Below are 16,878 nucleotides of genomic sequence, written 5' to 3'. Positions count from 1 at the left end.
TCCCTCATCTGTAAGATAAGACAGAATTTTGTACATAAAGATAATAGACAAAGTTTAATTATGAAAAGATACTTAACTTTATGCTTCTAACATCAACTTTTTAGTCTATTAAGTAAACACCACATAGTAGAGTGCTAGATTGATATTTTAAAAGTAGCCCTTTCTGGGGGAGGGTCAAGGGCAATGTATGGAGGTGAGCTTAGTAGACTCTAGTGGAGGCTCATGGGTGCCTCGGTGGTGAGAGTGGCTGATGACCTACATCTCAGGAGGTGTGATCCTGTACTTCTGAATCACATCCAGTGCTGCAAAAAAATATTACTTCCTAAGAGGGCTATTATCTTGGAAACTGTTCTTAGTGGATGCTCTTGTAGGTCCCATTATTATGAGGTCATGCTAACATAGGCTAGGTGTGACTGATATAAAGTCAAATTATTTTGAGAATTATTTGTTGTTCTCCATCTTGAACTAGTTGTTTCTGGTAATTCAGAATTTAAGTAATTTTTTTTCTCAGTACTATTTTCCTCCTTATTCTATTTGCTCACTTTCAAAATTTCTTTGTCAAGTATTTTCTTCATTTATTTATTTGTTTGTTTTTCCTTTTGGTTTGCTAATAATCTTATCAGTCCTCTGGCTTATTTAAGATTTGCTAAATCTGTGGACTGCTAAATTCTTAATTAATGATTAAAATGGTGAATTATTAGAATAATCATTTCCAATCATCTTTATACATAATTCTAGTTGAATGTGCTGTCTAAAATCAAACTCAACATGCCTAAAACTGAAATTTATGTCCTGACATTGTAATCCAAACCTCTTCTTGAATTATCAAATAGGTGTAGATGATTGAAAACTTAGTTACCAAGAAGTCTCGGTCTTGTTAAAATTTTTCTTTTCCATAACTTACATGTAATCAATCATCAAAACCTATTAATTTTAATTCTAAAATATTTCTCAAATCAGTTTCTTATTCATCATTGGGCTCAGACCCTCATGATCTCTTTTTGGAACATAAGCAATATCTTTAAAAATTGAGTGTTAGTAATAATGCTCTCCTCATTGCCATCAGCACTGACTTCCAAAAGAAAAATTTGAATTGAATGAGACACAAATAAATGAGAAGATATATTCCATGTTCATGGATTGGAAGAATTAACATTGTTAAAATGGTCATTTTGCCTAAAACAACCTATATATTTAATGCAATCCCTGTGAAAAGACCAATGGTGTTTTTCATGGAAATAGAACAAACAATTCCAAAATTCATATGGAACCCTTATCTGTCTCTTAATGGTCTGCACAACTCTAAGTAAACTCCCAGCGTTTCTCATATATAAACCCAAATTTTTGCTAAAGGGAAGCTCACCATCGATGGGCAGGTGGCTTTGCAGGTCCTGGAATTCTTCTTTTTCAAGCTTAAAGCCCATATCCTCCATGAAAGATTCTAACTTATTGCTATCAAGTTCCACTCCTTAGAAACAAAGGGGATAAGAATGAGAAAAACAAACAATAATGGCCAACTGAAAAAATGCTAGGCATGTCAATGCATTAAGTAAAGGGTGAGCAAAGGAAAAATCCAGTAGTCCTCCCTCATCCATGGTTCACTTTCAGTAGTTTTGATTGTCCTGGTTAACATGCCATCTGAAAATATTATGTACAATAAGATATTTTGAGAGACCACAATTACATAATTTTATTTCAGTAAATAAAATATACTGAAATATATAAAAAATATATAAAATATACTGTTATACATGTTCTATTTCATTAATAGTTATTGTTGTTAACTTGTACTGCCTACTTTATACATTGAACTTTATCATAGGTATATATGTATAGGGAAAAAACAGCATGTTTTCAGGGTTTGGTTCTATCTGCAGTTTCAAGCATCCACTAGAGGTCTTGGAATACATCCTCTATGGCTAAATGGGGGATTATTGTAAAGCTGCTTAAGTGAAAAGCAGTATCATGGGAATCAAGAACAGAATCATTTTTGTTCAGATGATTTGACTATAGTTCTCATGAAACATTTACAAGGAAGAAACTTAGTTAATTCTGGTAAAAAACAAACAATCAACAAACTAAAAATTCTATGCAGAAAATAGGGTTTGAAATACAATGAGAGACATGAAAATAATTTCTTCAAAGGTAGTTATGTTCAAAGTAGTAAATGATAAGAAAAAAGCACTCAATAAGTAAACCAGTTAGATTGACAAATGAGTTATCACCAAAAATAATGTGGCTATAAAGGAATAAATGCAAAGCATAAGGAGACTCAATTTTATTTTTTAACTTACCTTTGAGAGACCTTATGCCATCCAGCAACTTATGCTTATACAATTTTCCAGCAGCTATAAAATAAGACATAATAGAGTAATTGATAAGGCCATGTGCTGAGATAAGTCAAAACCCAGTAATTTCAGAAAGAACAATTCTATAATTTTACTCAAGTTTTAAAAATTTACATCCTACATACCTGCAACTACGTGCCCTGGGGTACCCAACTCTGGGAGACCCAGCGGACCTGTCTGGCAGGAGAGTGGCAGCAGGAAAGCAACCAACGCCTCCTATCTATTGTGATCCATACCATTCTCTTGGCCTTTGTAGGTTATACCTTTTATTTATTTATTTATTTATTTATTTTTTTTTCGAGTCAGGGTCTCGCTATGTTGCCCAGGCTGGAGTGCAGTGGCTATTCACAGGCGCGATCCCACTACTGATTAGCACGGGAGTTTTGACCTGCTCCGTTTCCGACCTGGGCCGGTTCACCCCTCCTTAGGCAACCTGGTGGTCCCCCGCTCCCGGGAGGTCACCATACTGATGCCGAACTTAGTGCGGACACCCGATCGGCATGGCGCACTGCAGCCCAGAACTCCTGGACTCAAGCGATCCTCCTGCCTCTGCCTCCCGAGTAGCTGGGACTACAGGCGCGCGCCACCACGCCCGGCAGGTTATACCTTTTAAATTTCCTTTTTGTATTTCATAAAACAGCAAAGATAAATGCAAGTATTTAGTTTGTAATGTTTACCCAGAAGTTCAAGATAAGTATCTCCATCTTAGTTACACAAGCAGATGATGAATTTTTTAAGTGCAAATTTTTATTTTGATTATGTCTATGTTTATTTTGACATATGTCTGTCTCCTGAATCTAGAAAAACACCTTAAGTATAGAAATTATGTAATAAATACAGTTGGGTTTTTAAAATTAAAAATCGAAGAAATAAAATCTTTATTCTTTAAGTATTTAAAAACATTTTCATATTTCCATATCAATTATCTTATTAATCTTTACTACTGTCATTGTAAATTGGCATATTTATTACACTTACTTTGCATATGGATTATATCTGAAATATTAATTAGAATGAGTCAATTAATAAAGCATTTTTCTACTTAGTGTGTATATCATGGTATACTCTATACTATAGCAACATGAGATTGCACATGGTTTCCCAAACTTGCCATGGTTGGGTATGAGTCCATGCCTTTTTAAACGCTTTTATTTTTAGTTCTGAGGTCCCCTACTGTCAAACCGTTCAGGCACAGTTGGAGAAAAATTCACTTAGAAATCTCAGAATCTCCAGGCAATTGGTCCATCTCTCCTTTGTACTTCATAGTGGTAACTATTTATTAATTTTATAGCCCTTATCATAATGCATAGCATTTGTTTTTATTTTTATTTGTATGTGCTGTCCATCTCTACACTGAGTGCTTTCTTAGGACCTTGAATTTGTCTTATTCATCTTTGTGACTCAGAACCTTCTATAATGTCTAGTACCCCATGACAGCCATGGACATTTATTAGATGGATGAATACCTCACTGGCAGATTAAATACTCACCATCAAGTGGCAAACTTTTCATCAGCACAGAGTTTTCCTTTAGTGAGAGTTGTAACCCTATGTTTTTCAGAATATTGTCCATGTCATCATAGTCAGTTTTATCCCCTTAAAGAAGAAAGCAATGGTAAAGATTATACTTTAAGCTTTGAATAACAACAACAACAATAATATCAACGTTATCTGTGTAGTATCATCCTCAAATAAAGGACTGAAAAACAATGAGAACATTGAGTGTTGGGTACTAAATTTGTTAGTATAAATAATTCTGGCATGTAATATTTATTATTTAAAAAATTTTTGCCTCAATTATGAGCTTGTTCACAGTGATATTACCTGTATGTATAATTTGCCTGGCCATTTTTGCAAGTAGGAAAAAGAAAGTATATTATTGAAAACTCCCTTAAGAATACAGGACTACCCCTGCTCATGGATTGGAAGAATTAACATTATCAAAATGGCTATCCTACCAAAGCAATTTACAGATTCAATGCTATTCAAACAAAAATTTCAATGACATTCTTTAAAGCAATAGAACAAATATTGATGAAATTCATATGGAGCCACCAGAAACCCCAAATAGCCAAAGCTCTCCTGGAAAAAAAAAAGAGAAGGGAATGAAGACATCACACTCCCAGATTTCAAATTATACTACAAAGCCATAATAATCAAAACTGCATGGTATTGGAACAAGAACAGACACACGGACCGATGGAACTGAATAGAAAATCCAGAAATAAACCCACATATTTACCGTCAACTAATCTTTGACAAAGGAGCAAAGAATATGCAATGGAGCAAAGAAAGTTTGTTCAATAAATGTTGCTGGGAAAACTGGGTCACTACATGCAAAAGAATGAAGCTTGACTACTACCTTACACCATGCACAAAAACCAAGACAAAATAGATTAAAGAACTAGACATAAAATCTGAAACCATAAAATATATAGAAGGAAATATAGGGGAAACACTACATGACATGCTCCTTAAAAACATCTTTACAGACACATCATCCATAGCAGTGATAGTGCAGGCAAAGATAAACAGTTGGGACTACATCAAATTAAAGAGCTTTTATACAGCAAAAGAGACAATAACCAAAACAAAGAGAAACCGCACCAACTGGGAGAAAATTTTTGCACACCACACTAATGATAAAGGACTGATCACAAAAATCTACAAAGAGCTGATGAGACTCAACAAAAACAAAGAAAATAATCCAGTCAAAAAATGGGCAGAAGAGCTAAAAAGAAACTTCTCCAAAGAGGAAATGCAAATGGACAATAGGCATATGAAAAAATGTTCAACACCACTTGTAATCAGGGAAATGCAAATCAAAACTACAATGAGATACCATCTTACACCAGTGAGAATGGCACATATTAAAAAAGCTAGCAACAACAAATGTTGGCAAGGATGTGGAGAAAAAGGAACTTTCCTGCACTGCTGGTGGTAGTGCAAACTGGTCCAACCACTATGGAGAGCTGTGTGGAGAATTCCTCAACCTACTAAAGATAGAGCTTCCATATGATTCAGCAATTCCACTCCTATGTATTTACCCAAAGGACACAGAAATTCAAAAGGGCACCTGCACCCCCATGTTTATAGTAGCACTATTTACAATAGCTAAGCAATGGAAACAATCCAAATGCCCAAAAATAGATGACTGGATCAAGAAGATGTGGTACATATACACAATGGAATATTATTCAGCAATCAAAAAAGATAAATTCATGCAATTTGCAGCAACTTGGATGGAGCTGGAAGGGATGATGCTCAGTGAAATAAGCCAGAAAGAAAAAGAAAAATACCGGATGGTCTCACTCATAGCAGGAATTTAGAAAACCTAAATAAGGGACCAGGGAAAAGACTAATTATAATAAAGAAAAAATCAAAATCAACAATTAACTGTAGACCAGAGACACACTACAGTGGGGGGTGGGGGAAGGAGAGGAGGGAGAGGAGATGAGGGCCAAAATAAGGGGGGTAGGAATTGTATGGGGAATATAATCAAAATGAAAATGCATACATTGTGCAAAAATGAAAAATGATGTAAGAATTATATAAAATAAAATAAAATATTAAAAAAAGAATATAGGACTAGCTGTTTAGGCATTGCTGTGGTTTTTCAAATAATAATTGTTTACAATAACAACATTTAGTTTATAAAGCATATTTCTTTAGTTGGTATTGATAATCAATTAAAAGTCATAAAATGGAAGGATTGATATGTCATGGACAGGATAACAGAAAGTTCTTTAAAATTAACTACTTTTATTAGGAATTAAGAGGTCATTTTTATTATGCACTCATCATTTCTTCTCACTCACCTAGAAATTTATGTACTTCATCCAGAAATTTATCCATTTGAACTCTTCTCTCACCTACAAGACAAGACAGAATTTAGATATAGTACTACTGTGGAATGTGGCCTTATAAGAAGTGCAAGATATCTCCCTCTCTCTGTTTTTTTCACTTTCTGTCACTCTCTCTCTCCCTTTACCATCTGAATAAGTCAGCAGTTTACAAGCTAGGAGGGGAACCCTCAACAGAAACCAAACAAGTTGGTACCTTGATCTTTCATTTCCCTGCATCCAGAACTGTGAGAAAATGTAGTTATGCTGTTTAAGCTACACAGAGTATGGTGTTTTATATGGTAACCAGAGCAGACTAATTATATGTTCCAATTATATAAAATTCTTAAAGTGTGAAGTAAAGTATAGGGATTTAGCAGTTGCCTAGAGGTTTTTTTTTTTTTTCCTAATTAGTTTTGTTTTTATTGTATGTAAGCATAAGGCTGAAAAAAGAAAAAGAATCTAAATATGATAAACACATCCATTCTACTAATTCAAATTTTTCTTTTTGTGTTCTTCATGCAGATTGAAAGAGAAGGAAAAAGGGCCTCCCCGGTGGCGCAGCAGTTTGAGTGCTGGGTTGCGAAGCTGCCTGCAGCCTCTTTCGCCTCTGCAGCCTTTGCAGTGCTGGTTCAATCCCCGGCCCCCGGCGAGGGTCCCACATGGCCCGCAGACCTCTCCTGCCGCCCACTACTCCCCTCAGCAATGTACTTCGGTCCTTCTGCCTGTTCTGCTCCCTGCTCTGGATCTGATGAATTCTCTCACCCTCCCGCGTTTCTGACTGTACCCAGTGCTTGTATAAATAAATAAATAAATAAATCTTTAAAAAATAAAAAAATATAAAAAAATAAAGTTTAAAAAAAAAGAAAGAAGGAAAAAGAAGAGACATTATTTTTGCCTTTTAAAAAAATTCAGATTTACTGAGGTAAAAGTACTGTTTGTATTTTTAAAAACCCAAGTGAGTTTAATATATCTTGGTAACCCTCACAGAGCATACATTCAGTTAATCTGCCATCTAGATAACTTGGGGTGAAGCCATATTCCAATTTCAACAGGAGCTTTACATAGTTTTATTTAGCTCATGTGCTACACATAGAGTTCTGGAAAAAAGGATTAGAGCTGAATAAGAAATAGGAGACCAGTTTTTTTGTTAGTAGAAAGTTTTGATTTCAGTTTGTTCAATAAATGGTGCTGGGTAAACTGGGTCGCTACATGCAAAAGAATGAAGCTTGACCACTACCTCACACCATACACAAAAGTCAACTCAAAATGGATTAAAGAACTAGACATAAGACCTGAAACCATAAAATATATAGAAGGAAATATAGGCGAAACACTACGTGATCTGCACATCAAAGACATCTTTACAGACACATCACCCAAAGCAGTGATAGTGAAGGCAAAGATAAACAGCTGGGACTACATCAAATTAAAGAGCTTCTGCACAGCAAAAGAGACAATAACAAAAACAAAGAGAAACCCCACCAACTGGGAGAACATTTTTGCACACAACACTAATGATAAAGGACTGATCACAAAAATCTGCAAAGAGCTGATGAGACTCAACAACAACAAAGAAAATAATCCAGTCAAAAAATGGGCAGAAGAGCTAAAAAGAAACTTCTCTGAAGAGGAAATGCAAATGGCCAACAGGCATATGAAAAAATGTTCAACATCACTTGCCATCAGGGAAATGCAAATCAAAACTACCATGAGATACCATCTTACACCAGTGAGAATGGCACATATTAAAAAAACTAGCAACAACAAATGCTGGCGAGGGTGTGGAGAAAAAGGAACTCTTCTGCACTGTTGGTGGGAGTGCAAACTGGTCCAACCACTGTGGAGAGCTGTGTGGAGATTTCTGGACCTACTAAACATAGAGCTTCCATATGATCCAGCAATTCCACTCCTAGGTATTTACCCAAAGGACACAGAAACATCAATTCCAAAGAACACCTGCACCCCTATGTTTATAGCAGCACTGTTTACAATAGCTAAGCTTTGGAAACAACCCAAATGCCCAAAAATAGATGACTGGATCAAGAAGATGTGGTACATATATACCGTGGAATATTACTCAGCATTCAAAAAAGATAAACACATGCAATTTGCAGCAACATGGATGGCGCTGGAAGGGATCATGCTCAGCGAAATAAGCCAAAAAGAAAAAGAAAAATACCGGATGGTCTCACTCATAGCAGGAATCTAGAAAACTTAAATAAGGGACCAGGAAAATGAATAACTATAAGAAAGCGAAAATCAAAATCAACAAAAAACTATGAACCAGAGACACTTTTAGGGGGGCGGGGGCGGGAGGGGAGGGATTGGGGTCAGAATGGGGGGGCTGCAATTGTATGGGGAATATAACAATAAAATTTATAAAAAAAATAAAAAATAAAAAAAAAGAAAGTTTTGATTTCAAGCATGATAAAATATTATCATGACATTAGATAGGCTTAGGTAAACCAGCACTATTGATCAATCTACAAATCATCTTAAGATGCTAAAGATGTTAATATGTTAAGCTTCTCAATACTGAGTTAGAGTGCTTTGATCAAATGATGTTTGCTAAAAATCATGCAAAAAGCTACTCACCCCAGATAAGTATATTAATATATATTTTCCTCCATATTGTAAAGGTTAGCTATTTCCATAAAATTAACTGTAGTGGCATGTTGTTTTTTTTAAAATGAAGATTCATGGATGCCTTTGCAGACCTAATTGATCATAATTTTTTTTTTAAGATTTATTTATTTATACAAAACTAGGGTACAGGCCAGAGGTGTGGGAGGGTGAGAGGATTCACCAGAAACAGAGTGGGGAGCAGAACGGGCAGAATGACTAAAATACACTGCTGAGGGGAGGAGCAGGCGAGACAGGAGAGGTCTGCCATGACATGTGGGAATCTATCTGGCCGGCTGGGAATTGAACCAGTGCTGCAGAGGCTGCGGACAGCTTCACAGGGCTGCGCTCAATCCGCTGCACCACCAGGGAGCCCTTCATCATAATTTTAAAGAGGTGGGTGATTTATATACAATCTAAAATTTGATATTGTGAATTTATTACATGTAATTATTAGGTATATGTTACATATATTTTTCAATATTTCAACATTTATCTTTTCCAGCACTTTCTTTTTTCCCCTTCTTTCAATTTATTATTCTCTGAATTACTACATAATTTCTTGTCTTTTCTTTCAAATGTTCTTTTTGTTTTTTAACTAATTTACTTGATACCAACATTGATAGTGATTTAATTTTGTATTCTCTGCCATAGGGACTCTGTGAACAGCAATAAGCAATTATTGATATTTTAATTAAAATTAACATTAGACAATATTTATCCATTCTTTAGGATTGATTTCTATAGGTTTCTGACTTTTGTCATGAAATTTACAAGTATACTTGAGATGTTCCTACAGAGATACAAAAATTTTGTTAACTGGGCATTGTGTACTTGAAAGACTTACTATCAATTGGCAGGTGACTGAACAGTTCTTCAACTTCTTCTTCTTCAAGCAGGTATCCCATGGTTTCAATAACATCATCTATTTTATTAATGTTAACCTTTCCTCCTTAAGAAAGGAGGAGATAAAAATTAATTTATAGCTATGCCAAAGAGGGAAAAATGTTTGATCTTATCAATCATCTAACACAAGTAGGAAGTATAGGCAATAGCATGACAAAGCTCTTGAAATTATCAAAAGAATTAATTGAGGATTAGGAATAGAAAAATTCTCTCTGGCAATATTCTAGAAAACACTGTTATAGCAATTTCTAGGCTGAATTTACCCAGAAGAAAGAAGAGCAGATATGGCTGATGAATTATAGCAAAGAGATAACCAATACATGAACTTCTTACCACTAAGTCAGATTTGAAATTTGTTATTGTGACAAAATATGTAGGTTATTTCACCAAAAGTGAATATATACACAACTAAGAATATTAATTCATTTTTAAAAAGAGTAATACAAATGCATTTAATCACTGAGAAATAAGAGAGATTTCAGAAAAGCACAAAATCTTGAAGATCAGTTATTTCTTTTTCTCACTTACCTCTGTACGCCTTCACTCCATCTATCAGCCTATTTGTATACACCATGTCATTATCTATAAGATAAGAATCAATTTAGTTCACAAGAAGTGGAAATTCAGAAAGACAATAATACCTAGTATATTGTAAATTTTTATTAATCATAGTCCAAAAAAGAATGCAACAAAGCAATTAACAAGAGTCTCAAGATTAACAACTCTTGAAACACTTATTTACACACAGGTTAAAGATTTTTTTCTAAAGTGTACCTTCTTTCTTTCTACAATTCTTTTAATCATCATCTTTTCAAATATTTACCTTTAGATTTGTTGTTATAGATTCCAGTTCCAAAATTTGAAATTGTTCATCCATAATAATAGTTCCCCAAAGACAACTATTATCTCCCAAAATAAAGATTTAAATAGTAAGGACAGGATATTTTCTGTCAAGGGCTTGAACTAAATCTCTCTCTCTCTCTCTCTCTCTCTCGCCCCCCCCTCCTTCCCTCCCTCCTTCCCTTCCTTTCTTTTTAAAGATTTATTTATTTATTTATACAAGCACTGGGTACAGTCAGAAGCATGGGAGGGTGAGAGAATTCATCAGCGCCTTTGCAGACCTACTTGATCATAATTTTTTTTTAAAGATTTATTTATTTATACAAGAACTAGGGTACAGGCCAGAGGTGTGGAGGGTGAAAGGATTCACCAGAAACAGAGCGGGGAGTAGAACAGGCAGAGTGATGGAATACACTGCTGAGGGGAGCAGCAAGCGTGGCAGGAGAGGTCTGCGGGCCATGTGGGACCCTCGCCTGGAGGCTGGGGATTAAACCAGTGCTGCAGAGGCTGCGGGCAGCTTTGCAGCCCAGCGGTCAACCTCTGTGCCACCAGGGGAGGCCCTATTTCTTTATTTTTAATTGATGTAATATTAGGATACCCATATCAGATATTGCCACAGTAGTGCACCTACCACCAATTCACACATAGTCCACCACAATAGTCCATGGCCCCTCCCTTTTTTCTTTGTGCTTACCCCTGCTACCCTCACTCCCCCTCTGGATGCTTCACTGATTTTTTCCTGAGTGTTCCTGTAGCTCATTGAGTATCCTCAAAACAGCTATTTTGAATTCTTTATTAGTTAGATTACAACTCCTATGCCCATGATTTCAGTTGCTAGAGAATTGTCCTTTTCTTTTTGTGATGCTGTATTTCCTTGATTTTTCAGATTTCTTATAGTTATATATTGCTTCTTTCACATTTGCAGTAGCCAGCCTCCTTAACTCTTTGTCTACTGCCTTTAGATTGGGTGCTATGTTCTATGGTGGTGGTCTGTCTCTCTGAACACATGCCTGCTCACAATCTTCCTACTCCCTCTTGTGGCCAAATGTTTAAGCTTTTATAAATCTCTGGTTCTTAAAATTCACCAGGATGGCTATTGGAAACATTTTTTGTTTTCCAAAAAGTAATGCTATAGCTCGTTTGTGGCTCCTTGTTTGCCCACCAACTTTTCTTAGCAAACTCCCTACTTATCAGGAGCTTGCTCTCCCAGATGCACTCAGGCTGCACAAGTAACTGATAGCAGAGTCAGGGAAGGTGTAGGTTTAGCTCTTGGACTTTGGGATTCTGAGAGCCTGGTAGGGAAATTCCCAGGTATGGTTCTCTCAGAGGCTCATTTCCTGCTTGGCACAATCCCTTTAATGCAGTTTGAAATGATTACCTGCCTCCTTCCAGTATTTCTCTCCAATCAAGAGCTGCCACTTTGGTATTCCAAGGAAGACTGGTTTGTCTAGCCCATCCTACTCTGCTGGGTTAGCCAAGCACTCACAGTTTTCCTTTCCCCTGTGGGAGAGGTCAGCACCACTGTTGGATATCAGACCTGTGCAGTGTTTCTTTGTGGCAGGGTCATACAGGAAACGTTTCTCTTTCTGTCTCTACTACAACCAGACTCCTATTTTTTTTTTCTTTCTTTTCCCCTGTAATAATGTAGTGGAAACTTCCTTTGAAAAGGCTGAAATTCTGGGCCTCCCCAGTGGCGCAGCGGTTGCGCGCTGGGTTGTGAAGCTACCTGCAGCCTCTGCAGCACCAGTTCGATCCCCGGCTGCTCCCTGGCCACTGGAGGAGGGTCCCGCAGACCTCTCCTGCCGCCCACTGCTCCCCTCAGCAGTGTACTTCGGTCCTTCTGCCTGCTCTGCTCCCTGCTCTGGCTCTGGTGAATTCTCTCACCCTCTCACGCTGCTGACTGTACCCAGTTCTTGTATAAATAAATAAGTAAATCTTACAAAAAAAAAAAAAAAAAGAAAAGGCTGAAATTCTGAAAGCTTTCTCTCATATGTGAATGCCAGTCTAGAGCAGCATACACCTGATTTTTGCCAGACAGAAACAAGAGTGCTCTAGGCAATTTTGCTGGTTCTGCTGCTCATACAGAGGCCATCTGTTTCTAACCAGCTGCACTGGTGGTGAGACTTCTCCTGAAATAAGAATATATATTATATATCCAAAACACCCACAAAAATACTTCTGTTTGTGTATGAATGTCTAATTCATTGATTTAAAATGGGATAAAAAAGTGAAATGACTTATGAGCCATGTTGCCAATGTCATTCTGAATTTTTAAAAGGGCTTTATGAACAGTTATGCTTTTTGAAGTTTTTGTACCTAACTCATAAGCCCAAGATTCTCCAAAATTCCCTACAATGTCGACAATACTTACCATCCAATGTCAGTGTGTCCAGTAATTCCCGGTTTTCCATATTTGTTAATTCAATACCTTTATTTTCCAGATAGCGTTTTGCATCACTAGCATTAATCTTATCACCTTTAAAAAGAGAGGGAAAAATAAGTGAACATTTTCACATATAAGAACTTTCAATTAAGAAAATCATATTAAAGCTGCATAAACTTCAACTTGATAGAGATGTAACGGCTGAATAACAAGGACACAATGAGGCTTTTCTTACTGCAGGGAAAGTGTTAAAATAGAACATGTTTCCTTTAAACCTTGTCAAAATAATGCTTTAATAATGCTCTAAAAAAAGTAAAGACAAGCTAACCAGCTTATAACAAAATAGACATTTTAGAAAAATGATACTTCTAAAACTTAAAGTATAAAACATTCATTTATTTATGTTCTTGAAAACAAACATGTCATCAACACATTTGGTATGAAAAATAAGACTAGTGTGTAATTTCACAAAGAATCTTGCATTTATGTCTTTTCATCATTACTTCTCACTCACCAGAAAATAAATGTGCTACATTTGTAATGGACTTCAGCGAGATCTTTCCATTTTCTGAAATACAAAGCATACATTATATAGAGACAAAATGCTTACTGCTGTTGGGAATGGAATCATTTTTTCTAAGTTATCATTGCTCACATAGAGGAAATTTGTTGATTTTTTAGTATTTCCCTTGTATTCAACCACTTTATGGGATTCTAAAGAGAATATTTTAACATGATAAATTAGATTTTTAATTCTTTTTTAATTGTTCTTTTCATCTAAAATATAACTCTCTGGTGCCATATCATTGGCCTCAAGCCAGGTGTCACTGACTCTCTATTTCAAATCTGACATTCATATCATATTTATTAAATGAAAATATAATCGCCTATGTTTGTACAGTACTTATCAAACGATTCCAATTCCTTTATTCCTTTTCACTTTGCTTTGTTAGTAGCTAGCTTTTTGCATCTATTTCAATAAATTCTATTAGTTTCTTCTAATGTGTTTCTAAATCTAATCTAAATCTACCCTTATTGGTCCTCTGACTGTATTGAGAATAATAATCAGAAGTAAAATTCTTCATCTTCCAGGATTGTAACTCTGCAGGTACTTTTTTTTTTTTAAAGATTTATTTAAAATAAAGATTTATTTATTTATACAAGCACTGGGTACAGTCAGAAGCGCGGGAGGGTGAGAGAATTCACCAGAGCCAGAGCGGGGAACAAAACAGGCAGACTGATGAAATACACTGCTGAGGGGAGCAGCGGGCGTGGCAGGAGAGGTCTGCGTGCCATGTGGGACCCTCGCTGGTGGCCAGGGATTGAACCAGCACTGCAGAGGCTGTGGGCAGCTTCACAGCCCAGCACTCAACCGCTGCGCCACCAGGGGAGGCCCATGCAAATACTTTTTACTAAATGAAAGTGAACAAGAATATTCTGAGATTCTATGAGAAGACTTTAAAGATTTTTCTTTAAGTAAATAGTAAATAGTAAAATAAATACTCACTGTCACTTTTCAAATGTTTCCAAAAGTCTTCCATTTCTTTCATTTTAAGTTTATAGTTAAGTTTTTCCAGAACAGTTTGTACTTTATTTTCTGGAACCTTCCCTCCTTAATAAAGAGATAAAATAAGAAAATTTTGAAATAATGCCTGAAATTAAAAAAAAAAATCTAGTTGAGCCTATATACCAACCCTAATGAGAGGGAGCCAAGCACAGGTATAACGTAGATATTCAAGGAAAATACAAAACAATGGTGGCAGGGGACAGTGGTGAGGAATAAAAGTAAAAGAATATTTCATTTACATAAGTTATTGCTATAATTTGTTGTAGATATTTAAGATAAAGTAAACGACTGGGATTTATTATTCATAAGGTGGAACATCAGAAATAACAGCCATAATGCTACTTACTGAGTTTGCAAATTACTTTCATAACAGTAAATTATCTCTACAAACTTAGAGATTACCTGAATTTGTACCACATGTCATAAAGGGGAATAACAAAGGTTGATAACATGACAGAGTAGTTAAGAATGGGTATACAAATCCCGATTCTTCCAAAGTTCAAACTATGTGCCCTTAGGTAAGTGAATTAACATCTCTCACCTATAAAATGGTGATATAAAAGGACACATATCACAAGATTTCTATGAAAACAAGTGAGTTACTGGATGTATTTAGAACAGTGTCTGACACTATTCACAAGAATTCACTTTTTTTTTAAATTTTATTTTTATATTCCCCATACAATTGCAAACCCCTTATTTTGACCCCAATCCCTCCCCGCCCCCTACCCCCCCATAGAGTGTCTCTGGTTCATAGTTGTTTGTTGATTTTGATTTTCAGTTTCTTATAGTTATTCTTTTTCCTGGTCCCTTATTTAAGTTTTCTAGATTCCTGCTATGAGTGAGACCATCGGTATTTTTCTTTTTCTTTCTGGCTTATTTCGCTGAGCATGATCCCTTCCAGTGCCATCCATGTTGCTGCAAATTGCATGTGTTTATCTTTTTTGAATGCTGAGTAAATGTGTTTCCTGGAGACAGCAAAAGGTTGGGTTTTGTTTCTTAATCCAGCCTGCGACTCTGTGTCTTTTTATTGAAGAGTTTAGTCCATTTACATTTAGAATTAATATTGACATGTTAGCATCTGTATTTGTCATTGTGTTTGTCTTTCCTTTGATTTTATTTATTTCTTCTTTTAATAACTTTTTTTTTGACCTTCTTTCGTTGTTATTTGTCCCCCTGAGGTTCTGACTTTAGGACTCCTTGTAGTATTTTTTGGAGTGGGGGTTTAGTCGTAATGAAATTCCAGAGTTTCTGTTTGTCTGGGAAGGCCCTTATTCTTTCTTCATAGAGGAAGGAGAGCTTTGCGGGATAGAGTGTTCTTGGTTGGCATCTGTTTTCTTGGAGTCTGTTGTCTATGTCCCTCCACTCTCTCCTTGGCCGTAGTGTTTCTTCGGAGAAGTCTGATGTCAGTCTGATTGGTTTTCCTTTGAATGTTATCTGTTTCTTCCCTCTTGTCAGCTTCATTATTTTTTCCTTGTCCTGGATTCTTGGGAGCTTTACTATTATGTGTCTTGCTGTATTTTTCCTTTTGTCATGGGTGTTTGGTGTTCTTCTTGCTTCTTGTATATCAATTTTCATCTCCTTCTTCATGTTTGGGAAGTTCTCTTCAATTATTTCCTTGAATATTTTCTCTGTTCCTCCATCTCTCTCCTCTCCTTATGGGATTCCTATAACTCTTATATTTCCTTTCCTCATGGAGTCAGATAGTTCCCAAAGTCTTTCTTCGGTCTTTTTCCTTCGTACTTCTCTTTCCTTTTCTGTTTTAGTTCTTTTTATTTCTGTGTCTTCAAGAGTACTTATTTGTTCTTCCATTTCATCTATTCTGCTTTCATTGCTTTTCCCAGAGTTCTTTAGCGCCTCCATTAATTCTTTGATCTCCTGCATTTCTTTTACTTCCTTCTTTAGGGACTCAATTTCATTCTTCTGGTCATTGATTATTTTTCCCTTATCACTGTTTTCCTTTATGGCTTCTGTCAGCTTTTTAATCATGGCAATTTTAAATTCTTTTTCTGGAAGGCTCAGAAGTTCTTCCAAGTTACTGTTGTTGCAATCTGGGGGGGTGGTTTTCTTTTTGTGGTGTGCTTTTATCCTGAGGAGTTGCTGGGTTACATGTGGTTTTCCTACTCCCTACCCGTTTTCTAATTTGCCATATGCGTTGGGACACTGTTTTGCTGGTACTGGCCGGCATCTTGGGCGAACTTCCCAGCTCACCTCTGGCTCCTCCGGGACCCTTCTTCTGGTTTCAAGCAGTCTTTACTGAAGAAAGGTCACTGTACTAAAATGCTGATGCAGAGAAGCGCTCCTCTGCGTGCCTGGTCTGCCCCGGCTGTGGGTGCCCACTCCCCTCTAGGCTCGGACTGCAGGCCAG

The sequence above is a fragment of the Talpa europaea genome, assembly GCF_964194135.1.
Source record: "Talpa europaea genome assembly, chromosome: 7".
NCBI classification, from domain to species: Eukaryota; Metazoa; Chordata; class Mammalia; order Eulipotyphla; family Talpidae; genus Talpa; species Talpa europaea.
The sequence above is the reverse complement of the archived record's forward strand: the minus strand, read 5'-3'. Positions refer to the sequence as shown.